This window comes from Pan troglodytes, chromosome 10, assembly GCF_028858775.2.
Source record: "Pan troglodytes isolate AG18354 chromosome 10, NHGRI_mPanTro3-v2.0_pri, whole genome shotgun sequence".
Classification (NCBI taxonomy): domain Eukaryota; kingdom Metazoa; phylum Chordata; class Mammalia; order Primates; family Hominidae; genus Pan; species Pan troglodytes.
Genome location: NC_072408.2, coordinates 85,582,601 through 85,595,643, shown reverse-complemented (window position 1 = coordinate 85,595,643; position 13,043 = coordinate 85,582,601). Strand labels below are relative to the sequence as shown.

The 13,043-nt window shown below is 37.0% G+C and overlaps 1 pseudogene; it reads left to right on the top strand.

Annotated features, from left to right (window-relative positions):
• The first annotated feature begins 7,223 nt into the window (after nucleotides 1-7,223).
• LOC100614491 (ras-related protein Ral-A-like) lies at nucleotides 7,224-7,974 on the top strand (annotated as a pseudogene).
• Nucleotides 7,975-13,043: the final 5,069 nt, after the last annotated feature.

Sequence of the window (13,043 nt, the reverse complement as noted above, 5' to 3'; positions counted from 1 at the left end):
CTTATCAAAAGTAAAATAAGAGGGTATCTACATCTACACTTGGAGTGTAGATTCTGAAATGTACAAGTAATTCAACATTTTCTTGCATGCATAACTTTTAATTACATCAATTTTGCACTATGATTATTTTTCCATTATAAAGTGTCCTAAAAGAATTAGGAGTTAATTTAACTCGGCTACCTTTCTATGTTTATATTTACCTGTCCTCCTTCCTGTATAGTTGTTGCCCCTTCTTTTTGTACGCAAGCTTTCACATACACTAAAGTGGAAGAGAGATATAAAATTACTAGTGGTTCTGATTCATGGTATAAGCCATACACACAGAACTGGCTAAGCTACCACTACTGTGAATGTCTTCAGGAGTCAAAAGAAACTGGGCATTTAAAACTTCCACACCTTCCCATCTTGCATTATGTACAGACTGAGCTAAAGTAATGGGTGGTAATAGCAGGCTATCCTCTGAAGAATGTAGCTACAGTCAGAAACTATCACTGCTGTGGATAGATCACCCTCCTGTGTGGGAGGGTTCACAGGCTTTCACATGAACAATAATCTGTCTGATTGTATGTAAGAAATACGAAGGGCAACCTTTCCACCCAGCCTTAAACAGTCTACCTTGGGAATTGTGTTTTTAAAGATAATTGCAGCAAGGTACAGAACTGGTGGTTAGGCTGAATTTGCAAGAGCAGCCAAAGGGAATTTAAACATCTGTGGTGTTGAAGAAAAGGGCATACTAATATATTGATAAAACAAAATTTTCAATGTTTACCAAACCAACCAGAAATATATTTGTATAATTGGGCTATTCATGTCATCCCAAACAAATCATGCTACATTTCATATTCCCCCGACCCTCTTTGGAAGAGAGAAAAAAGCTGGAAACATAGCACTTAATTAACATAACCTATTATTTCATTTTAATTGTAATTTTGTGCTAGGAATAGGATTTTTAAAACTGTTACTTTGGAAAGTAGACTGTGATTTTCTCCTAAACCATTTGCTCATTCTTGCCATCATCCTTTATTATTCCAGTGCTTGAAATTCTGATACAAAGATGTATTTTTAAGTGTTCTTGTACTTGGGAAAATGTCGGCAGAGTCCCAGTGAATCACTAAAAGCAGTGAAACTGCATTCATATTTTGTATTAGAATGATGTATGGAAGGAGACAGATGCTGATGTGGTCTAGAATCAAGGCAGCCAGGTGCTTAGTAAGGATTATGTTTGCTAATTTAAAAAGAGGGAGGGGAAGTTACACACATTATCAGTCTAAAAACAGGGACAGAAGCACCGTTGAATTCAAGCTGTGTCATTTATTCCGTCACTGTCATGCCTGTGCTACCTTCCCCTCCTCTTCTACTGTATTCTTCCATTTCTTCAGCTTCCACCCACATGAATTGTTGCTACCACCTATTCTCCTCCAAGGGAGTTAGGAGGGTGGACTGGCAGCTTTAGCTCCCTGGAGAGCTGGTGCAGCTAGAGCTCTGGAAATAAGATCACTGTGAGTGCTGGATCCCTTCTGAGCGCTGAGATTACACACTGTGCTAACATGTTTGCAGTTCCATATTTTAAGCTCTGTGTGATTACAAATGTTTAATAGGCTAGTAAGATCACCCATAGGAAAATGTTAGTAGAAACTATATTTCAGAACAATTTCCAAATGCTTTTCTTCCCCTGGCTCTAAAAATCAGGGCAGGATTGAGAGACTGTTCACTTGTAATAGGATAAAAGTAGAGGGCTGCTTACTTCAAAGGCTTTTGGATCAAGCTCTTAAGGAGAGCAATTAAAAATGTATCCATAGCAGGACATGGATGTACACTGATATACAAGGGGAATGACTTTATTTTCTTTTTTCAATAATCAGATATGAATGAAGCTCCCTGCGTCACGCTCTACCAGGATCTCTGAGAGGCATTCCTTCTGTTTCAAAGTGCCTTTACACCAACTTACAAAGTATGACAATAAAATAATAAAAAAAATTAACAAATACCACAATGAGTGTTGACCTTCTTAGGAATTGCCCTGGGAGACTGTATGTTGATGATAATTATGTTACCATGGCTTAAAACATTTTATTGTGGCACTATTCACAATAGCAAAGACTTGGAACCAACCCAAATGTCCAACAATGATAGACTGGATTAAGAAAATGTTGCACATATACACCATGGAATACTATGCAGCCATAAAAAATGATGAGTTCATGTCCTTTGTAGGGACATGGATGAAGCTGGAAACCATCATTCCCAGCAAACTATCACAAGGACAAAAAACCAAACACCACATGTTCTCACTCATAGGTGGGAATTGAACAATGAGAACACATGGACACAGGAAGGGGAACATCACACACTGGGGGCCTGTTGTGGGGTCGGGGGAGGGGGGAGAGATAGCATTAGGAGATATACCTAATGTTAAATGATTAGTTAATGGGTGCAGCACACCAACATGGCACATGTATACACATGTAACAAACCTGCACGTTGTGCACATGTACCCTAAAATTTAAAGTATAATTAAAAAAAGAAAAGAAAAGATTTCCACTTAAAAAAAAAATTTGGAACTCCTCTTCTTGAATTGTGTTCAGAGAGCTGGTTTTACAAAGCACCTAAGAAAATGAATTTCGTTACCTTGTAGTCACACCTCATCTTTTTCACTGCTGAGTGTATTCAGGATGAGTTTAAAAACTGAGATATTTCATAACCAGATTGAATTTGATGGAATAATATTTGTCATTGATGGTATTTACCAGTTTCTGACTTAAAAAAAACTCTTAATTCAAGTATTCATGAATTGCTTATTGAATTTCAGCAAGTAGTTCATGAATTGTTCAGCATCTAGCAAGATTAATTAAATAATATCTACAATATTTCCATAGAAATGGGATTATTATAACTAATTTGCAGTATTTTCACATGGCAAATCAAAAGAAAATAATAGTTTAAAAACTTATGAAGAAGCATGGTTCATGTGTTTTCAGAAGTTCTAGAGAATGAGACTGTCACCCTGGGGAGGAGACTGACACGGTAAATTCTATAAGCTTCAAGAGAAATGTAATGCATAAAACAGAAAAGACAATGATTAAAAATAAAATAATAAGTTTGTAGTTTTGAATATAATAACCAATGAGGGAAAATGAAATTCAATTTCTCAGTTGCATAGGAGTAACTCAAACACAGCAACTATAAATACAGTCCTTAATTTAAAAAACAATTCAAACACCATATGTTTGCTTTGTTATTTTTCTCAATTTTGTTTCTTGCTTCTCAAATGTATATAGGCTTTTCTGAAAACTTTATGTTAATTGCTAAGTAACCAGTGAAGGCAACGGAACACAATTTTTAAAATCAAGTTTCACTGAAATGTCAATATAATGTAAAAGCTCTCCAAAATCAGTTTTGAGTTATTTAAAATTAATCTCTAACATACTATGGATCATCAGCTATTGTTAAATGAATAACATTGTAATTACGCAAATCAATTTAATATAACTGAATAAAATTTTTGAAACACAAGTAATAGGTCATGAATAGGTTATATTGCAAATGTTCATTGACTATTATTGCAAAATGTAACTCACAGTACAGGCATGCCTCAAATATACTGTGGGTTCAGTTCCAGACCACTTCAATAAAGTGAGTCACAATTTTTTTGTTTTCCCAGTGCATATGAAAATGATGTTTACACTACAGTGTAGTCTAAGTGTGTAGTAGTATTATATATAAAAAATGGACATACCTTAATTTAAAAATACTTAATTTAAAAATACTAATTAAAAATACTTAATTTAAAAATATTTTAATTTAAAAATAATTTAAAAATACTAAGAAATGATAACAATCATCTAAGCCTTCAGCAAGTTGTAATCTTTTTGCTGGTAGAGGGTTTTGCCTCGAGGCTGATGGCTGCTGACAGATCACGATGGTGGTTGCAGAAGGCTGTGTTTCTTAAAATAAGACAACAATGAAGTTTGCCACATCAATGGACTCCTCATTTCATGAAAATTTCTCTGTAGCATGCAATGATGTTTGGTGGCAGTTTACCCACAGCACAACTTCTTTCAACTTGGATTCAATCATTTCAAACCTTGCCACTACTTTATCAACTAAATTTATGACTATTCTAAATACTTTGCTGTCATTTCATTTCTTTCTTTCTTTTCTTTCTTTCTTTTTTTTTAAATTGAGGCAGAGTCTCGCTCTGTTGCCCAGGCTGAAGTGGAGTGGCATGATCTCAGGTCACTGCAGCCTCCACCTCCTGAGTTCAAGTCATTATCCCACCTAAGTTTCCTGAGTAGCTGGGATTACAGGCACGCACCACCATGACTGGCTAATTTTTGTATTTTTAGTAGAGACAGGGTTTCACCATGTTGGCCAGGCTGGTCTATAACTCCTGACCTCAAGTGATCCACCTGCCACGGCCTCCCAAAGTGCTGGGAATACAGACATGAACCACCACACCTGGCCTTTTTGTTGTCATTTCAACAATATTCACAACATCTTCACCAGAATTATATTCCGTCTCAAGAAACTACTTCCTTTGTTCATCCATAAGAAACAATGCTTCATTCATTCAAGTTTTATGAGATTGCAGCAATTAAGTAAAATCACGAACTCCTCCACTTCCAATTGTCTTGCTATAGCCACCACATCCACAATTACTTCCTTCACTGGAGTCTGAACTCCTCATGGTCATCCCTGAGGGTTGGACTCAACTTCTTTCAAATTGCTGTTAATGTTAATATTTTTATTTCCTCCCATGAATCACAAATGCATTTAATGGCATCTAAAATTGTGAATCTTTTCTAGAAGTTTATCCATCTATTTTGTCCATATACATCCATAGTGATCTATGGCAGCTCTAGCCTTACAAAATGTATTTCTTGATCCACAGACTTCAGAATAGGTATTATGTTAGCAATAATGGAAACAGTATTAACCTCATTGTACTCCTCCTTTAGAGCTCTTGGGTGACTAAGTGCATTCTCAATGAGCAGTAATATTTAGAAAGGAATCTTTTTTCTGAGCAGTAGGTCTCAACAGTGGGCTTAAAATATTCAGCAAGCTATGCTGTAAACAGATGTGTTGTCATCCAGGCTTTGTCATTCCATTTATAGAGCACAGGCAGAGTAGATTTAGAATAATTCTCAAGGGCCCTAAGATTTTTGGAATGCTTAATGAGTGCTTGAGTACTGCCTTTAAATTTGAGTCATCAGCTGCATTAGCCTGTGGCAAGAGAGTCAGCCTGTTCTTTCACACTTTGAAACCAGGTATTGACTTCTTCTCTCTAGCTATTAAAGTCCTACCTGGCATTTTTTTCCAAAGTCTGTCTCATCTGCATTAAAAATCTATTGTTTAGTTACAGCCACTTTCATCAGTTCTTTTAGGTAGATCTGGATAACTTGCTGCTGCTTCTCCATCAGCACTTGCCACTTTACCTTGTATCTGATGCTGTGGACATGGCTTCTTTTCTTAAACCTTATGAACCACCCTCTGCTAGCTTCAAACATTTTTTCTACAGGTTTTTCACCTCTCTCAGCCTTTATAAGATAGAAGAGAGTTGGGACCTTGTTCTAAATTCTGCTTTGGCAAGGGACTATTGTGCCTGCTTTCTTCTTTTATCCAGATCACTAAAAATATAAATAAATAAATAAATAAATAAATAAATAAAACTTTCCCAGACAAGCAGTAAGGTTGCTGCTTCTTTGCTTCTTTTTCTTTTCTTTTCTTTTTTTTTTTTTCTGAGATGGAGTCTTGCTCTGTAGCCCAGGCTGGAGTGCAGTGGCTCGACCTTGGCTCACTGCAAGCTCCGCCTCCCGGGTTCATGCCATTCTCCTGTCTCAGCCTTCTGAGTAGCTAGAACTACAGGTGCCCGCCACCATGCCCAGCTAATTTTTTGTATTTTTTAGTAGAGACGGGGTTTCACCATGTTAGCCAGGATGGTCTTGGTCTCCTGACCTCGTGATCCGCCCACCTCGGCCTCCCAAAGTGCTGGGATTACAGGCGTGAGCCACTGCACCCAGCCCTTTTTTTTTCCTCTTTAATTAATCATGGGTTCACTGGGGTAGCACTTTTAATTTCTTTCAATAATCTTTTCTCTGCATTTACAACTTGGCCAACTGTTTGGTGCAAGAGGCCTAGCTTTTGGCCTATCTTGGCTTTTGACATGCCTTCCTGATTAAGTTGAATCATTTCTAGCTTCTGATTTAAAGGAAGATGAATAACTCTTTCCTTCACTTGAACACTTAGAAGCACTTGAAGGATTATTGCTTGGCCTTTTCAATATATTGTTTTCTGTCAGGATAAGGACTGATATCTAACTGAGATGCAAAATTTTTAAGCACAGTTGAGCACGATGACTTAGGCAGTCTCATGCAAGGTATGCTCAGTTTCTGCAAAATAATAATAAAAAAGAATATTTTTCCATTTTACTTCCTTTCTCAGTAATCAACATAGCATCCTGATTTATAGGGGAAAAGATGTGGTCAAACCCACAGGTAACTGATACAGAAGTCATTGGCAAAAGCCTGCTGAAACCCAAGGGCTTTCCACCACCACCCCTGCTTCCCCAGAAGAGAATGACATGGTTTGGTTGCTTATGTCCATTATCCCATTATTTTTGTTCAACTCTTGATTGTTGCTCTATGTTAGAGGATGTGTAATAAACGGTCTTGCTGCTTACTAAGATTTGTACCTTGTAGGAGAAAAAAATAAGACAAGAGCCTAATTACTCTTTTTGTGTGATTCCAAATGCTCCAACAGGCTACTCTTGTATTTATCGTCCTTTCCATATCTCAGGATTCAACTTTTTAGGACCTTGCTACTCAAAGTGGGGTACATCAGCAGCAACATTGAGATCACCTGGCAGTTTGTTAGAAACAATGAATCTCAGATACACTTTAGACCCATGGAATAAACATCTGCATTTAATAATATATCCTAGTGAATCTCATGCACGTCAATATTTGAAAAGCACTACATTAGGAGACAGAACTATCTGGGTATGAATTCTGGTATTACCTCTTAAAAGCTTTGTGACCTTGGCCGACTGAGGATCATATTCATCATAGGTGAAATAGAAATAATAAAGACTCCTCCTTCGACTGCTCCCAGTGCGGGGCCTTGCAGGCGACGAGGGCCGAGCACCCGCTGCTTCCGGAGCCCTCGGGGCGGCGGACTGGCTCACGGTGCAGATTCTTCCTAATCTGTTGGTGAGAACTACAACACAAGATGGCCGCAAATAAGCCCAAGGGTCAGAATAATTTGGCCTTACACAAAGTCATCACGGTGGGCAGTGCCGGTGTGGGCAAGGCAGCTCTGACTCTACAGTTCATGTACGATGAGTTTGTGGAGGACTATGAGCTTAAAAGAAGGCACCTATCGGAAGAGAGTAGTACTGGATGGCGAGGAAGTACAGATCGGTATCTTAGAAACAGCTGGGCAGGAGGACTATGCTGCAATTAGGGACAACTATTTCCAAAGCAGAGAGGGGTTTCTCTGTGTCTTCTCTATTACAGAAATGGAATCCTTTGCAGCTACAGCTGACTTCAGGGAGCAGATTTTAAGAGTAAAAGAAGATGAGAATGTTCCATTTCTACTGGTTGGTAACAAATCAGATTTAGAAGATAAAAGGCCGGTTTCTGTAAAAGAGGCAAAAAACAGCTGACCAGTGGAATGTTAACTATGTGGAAACATCTGCTAAAACACAGCTAATGTTAACAAGGTATTTTTTGATTTAATGAGAGAAATTCGAGCAAAAAAGATGGAAGACAGCAAAGAAAAGAACGGAAAAAAGAAGAGGAAAAGTTCAGCCAAGAGAATCAGAGAAAGGTGCTGCATTTTATAATCAAAGTCCAAATTCCTTTCTTATCTTGACCATACTAATAAATATAATTTATAAGCATTGCCATTGAAGGCTCAATTACTGAAATTACTTTAACATTTTGGAAATGGTTGTATATCACTAAAAGCATGAATTGGAACTGCAATAAAAGTCAAATTTACTTAAAAAAGAAATAAATGTGGCTTTACCAAGAAGCAAAGTTCAACTTATTTCATTATTGCCTACATTTATCATCGTCCTGAATGTAGCATATGAGCTTGCTTTTCTCAGGCAGTCTTTCTTGAAATGTTAAAGAGGTGAGATGGGGGTGGGGAATGGGAGGAAAGGTGACTTTCTCTCGTGTTTTTTTAATAAAGCTTAAATTTTATATCATTTTAAAATATATTGGTCTTCTACTACCTTGAAAAATGACAATTGTGAACATGATAAACTGTACCACTTTTTTTAAACCATCGTTATGTAAAATTTAGAAGAAAAAATTATTGGTATGGTTGTTGCATGTAGTTAAACTGAGAGTAATTCATCTGTGAATCTGCTTTAATTACCTGTTGAGTAATTTAGAAAAGTGCTGTAAATGTGTACATGGAAATTTTTGAATATACCTTAATTTAGAAACTGAAAAACACCCGGTTATATCATTCTGGATGTGTTCTTGCTGACACCAGGGTTCCACTGCCCCATGTGTCGTGGTGAGAAAATATATGCCCGGCATGGAGTACTGCTTTTGTATAGAAGATCCTTGAGAAGTAACTGGCTGCTAGGACTCTGCCTAAATTTAAAATGTTGGCCATTCTCTGTTTCTTGAAAATAAGATTCCAGATCTCTTTGATCGCTTTTAATAAACTGCAAGGTCATTTAAAATGAAGGACCAGCATGTAGTTGTAAGAGAATTTTTGACTGCGAGGATTCAGCACCAGTTTGAATGAACTCTCTTTTTCTCTAAGATGCTGGTCCCTGGAAATCACTTTCTGCCAGTGGCGAACATGTAAGTGTTAAGTTTTTAATCTCCTGGGAGCAGGGCACAGGAAGAAAATGTCAATAATGCTAATGCATTTTGCACTGGAACACTTTGGGAAAATATTCATGCTTGCCATCTGTTCATTTCCAAGTTTGTATTCATGAAGTTACAGTTTTATATAGGAATTATTAGGAGTAAATTTTGTCTGTTTATGTTCATAATGAAGAACACTGTAGCTACATTTTCAGAAGTTAACATCAAGCAGTCAAACCGGGATACAGTGCAGAAAATATGTTTGGCACACACTGACCAAACATTAGGCTGTGTCACCATTGCGTGGTGTCCCTGCTAGAAGAATTCTAGCACGTTATTTGGGGACATAATTTCAGTGGGAAATATGCCACTCTCAGATTTTTTTTTCCCTCTTTGCAGTGGGGCTAGGACAGTTGATTCAACAGAGTATTTTTTTCTTTTTGCTCAGTCCTACTTTCAACAGGTCAAAGATGTGTTCAGGCGGCAGTCCAGGTAATAGGTGTGTACGTAAATTTAAAAATAGGCTTTTTAGGAACTCGCTCTTTAGATAGGACATCCAGCTTCTCATGTTAAATATTTATCCTTAAAGGATTTGAGATGTACATCTTTCATATTTCTCATAGGCTATGCCATGTGCAGAATTCGTAACCAATGTAACACTGGCCAGTGGGCCTAGCAATCTCCCTGTATACTCGTTATAGTCTTATTTAACCAGGGGTCCTAAACACTAACATTGTGACTTTGCTTTGAGACCTTTTCTCTCCTGGGTACTGAAGTGCTATGAAGCCAACTGACAAAGATGCATCATGTGTCTTAGGCTGGTGCCACTACCTGATTTGTTTATTTGCAATTTGAGCCATTTAAAAACCAATAAACTTATTTAAAAAAAATTGAAATAATAATATGTTTGTAGGTTTTTGTGCATACATTTTGGCATTGGAGAGGGTTTCTTCCACCTGTTTTTCTATATAACATAAAAACAGTCCTTAATGTCCTATTGGGACGTTGCACTATCCATCAAAAGACTGTATCTGACAAACTCTCTGTGCTCCATAGTCAAGCAGAGCTGAATTTCACCCCTGGCTCTGTCTCTTTCAAGATTTTTATGAAGATTAAATGACATAATTAAAGTGAAAATGTCTGGTAGTTTTTACAGAACATAATAAGAATTGAACAAAATTTATCTAATGAATATTAATTTGCTCTATAACAGGTGAGTGAAATGAGTGTTGCCTTGTTTGTTCATCTAAAGCCACCAGACTCTCATGCTAAGATCCAACTCACTGACCATAGCTTTTTGACATTCTTGAAGACATTTGTTTTCTAGAAAGCTGGCGTGGCACTGAGTCCTTAGCATATTTTGGCCATAAAGCTTTCAGGACTTAAAAAGTTGATTCCTTGGTTATCTGGCCATGCTACTTTTCTTTCTTCTTTCTTTCTCTCTTTCAACTATTTCCGTCCTCATCTCTTAATTGAATCTTCTACCCTTTCAAATTTCCTGATTTCAGCTCTTAGATAAAAAACAAACTTAAAAAACGAGCTCACGCTAACAAATTTCTAGTACAAAATAATTTTCCTATAGATAATCATACATTAAAAGAGTATTTCTTAATCCAAGTGAATTTTTATTTTGTGTTTATATTATTGTGACTCATTCACAAACACAATAAAATGTATATTATTTCATTTAAAAAGATTTATTGAGAGCCTGCTATGCAGCAGACACTTTTTTAGGCAACGAGGACTTAGTTCAGAAGTAGACAAAAAAATCTTGCCCTGCTGTAACAACCAGATGTCCACATACAAAAAAATCAATGTAGACACAGACATTATGCCCTTCACAAAAATTAACTCAAAATAGGTCAGAGGCCTAAAACACAAGAACATAAAACTCCTGGAGGATAACATAGAAGTAAATCCAGATAACCTTGGATTTGGTGTTGACTTTTCAGATACAACACCAAAGGTACAATCCATGACAGAAATAATTGATAATCTGGGCTTCATTAAAGTTAAAAACTGCTCTGTGAAAGAAAATGGGAAGAGAATGAGAAGACAAGCCAAAGACTGGGAGAAAATATTTGCAGGCCTTATGACTATTATCCAAAACACACACACACAAAACTCTTAAAACTCAAAAAGAGAAAACAAAAAAGCTGGTTTAAAAATGGGCCAATGACGTTAACAGGTATACAGATGCCAAATTCACACTTAAAATACTCTCCACGTCACGTCGTTATGGAAATGAAAATTAAAGCAGCAATGAATTATTTCTACACACGTATTAGAATGACCAAAATGAAGAGTACTGACAACACCAAATGCTGGTGAGGATATAGAGCACCCAGATCTCTCATTCATTACTGGTGAGAATATAAAATGGTATGCCCACTTTGGAATAGAGATTGACAGTTTCTTACAAAATTAAACAAATATTTACTATATGATCCAAGAGCAGTAGAAGTTCTTGGTACTTCCCCAAAGGAATCAGAAGCTTATTTTCACAAAAAAACCCTACACATAGATATTTATAGTAGCTTTGTTCATAATTGCTAATGCTTGGAAACAATCAAGATATCCTTCAGTAGGTGAATGGATAAAGTATTGTATATTCAGAGAATGCAACATTATACAGCACTAAAAAAAAAAAAACACTATTATGCCATGTAAAGATATGGAAGAAACTTTTACACCCATTACTATGTGAAATAAGCCAATCTGAGAAAAGTTACATATTGTATTTCAACAATATAATATTCTGGAAAAGGCAAAACTGTGGAGACTAAAAAGATCAGTAGCTGTCCAGAGTTGAGTTGAGGGTTGAGGAAGGCAGAATTAGTAGACAGAGCATAGAGCATTTTCAAGGCAGCCAAAGTATTTGGTATGATACTATAATGGTGGTGACATGAAATTCGTTATACAGTTGTCCAAATCCACAGAATGTACAACACCAGAGTGAACCCTAACGTAAACTATGGACTTTGGGTGATTATGATGTGCCAAGGCAGGTTCGTCAGTTGCAACAAATGTACCACATTAGCGGGGGATGTTGATAATGGGGAGGCTGTGGTTGTGTGGGGCAGGGGTATATGGGCTATCTCAGTATCTTTAACTCAATTTTGCTGTAAATCTAAAATAGTTCTGAAAAATGAAGACTATTAAAAAATTTCCTGCCCTCATGAAAGTTATGTTGCAGTGGAGGAGAAACAAAATTAAAAAAATAGAAAAAATATATTATGTTAGATGATGACAAATTATATGTAGAATAATTAAGCCAGGTGGAGGCAGAGAGATTCTGTTGAGAGAGTTGAAATGTTAGGTGACACAGTAGGGGAGGCTTCACGAAAAGGTGATTTTTGACAAAGGACATGGAGGAAGTGAGGGATTGATCCATACAGAGATCAGATGGAATGGGCATTACAGCCTTGGGTTGTCAAGATCAAAGGTATTGAAGCAGAGATGCATCTGGCTTGTTTCAGGAACAGCAAGAAGGCTAGTGTGTCTAAAGTGGTGCACAACATGGAGAATGGGCATGTGGCCAGATCATTTTGAGAAGTGTATCAGACAGGATTAAGCCAGGTTACATGTCAGTATCTCACAGTAACATAATCTCAGAGGCATAAGGCAATAAAGGTTTAGTTTTCACTCATGCTGCACGTATATTTTAGGTCAGCTGAGAGCTCTATTTTACCTTCAAAGACACCTAGACACGTAAGTATAATCATTTTCAGTGTATGTAAACATAAGCTATTTCATACATTATAATGCACAAACAGTAGAAGCAAGGAAATTCTGTTAAGTGACCAAAAGAATTTTTGCAAAAGGTCCTCATATTTCTGAGATGCAAAAGATAGGAGTCTAGTGCCTTCTGGACTTTATGATCTTGATTCCTTCCTCAGTGGATGCAGAGGCTTCTGTAGGATTCATTTCATCTAATTTTCTGCTGCTTTGTCCTCCTTCTATTTTCACTCCTGGGGATACAGATCCAATAACTTATGCAAACATTTCCTTATAGTGTGGAACTGATCTAAAATGTCACACAATCTGATCCTTTGATATCTTATGTGCTGTACTGGATGTAGAAAATGACCAACTTGAATAGTTTCCCCACTGGGGTCACTGGTCCTTCTTTTTTAAGCTAATTCAACTAATGTGTCTTTTGGCAGCATCCGTCCATACTCTACTTTTCAGTTCTAGAATTCACCTTATCTT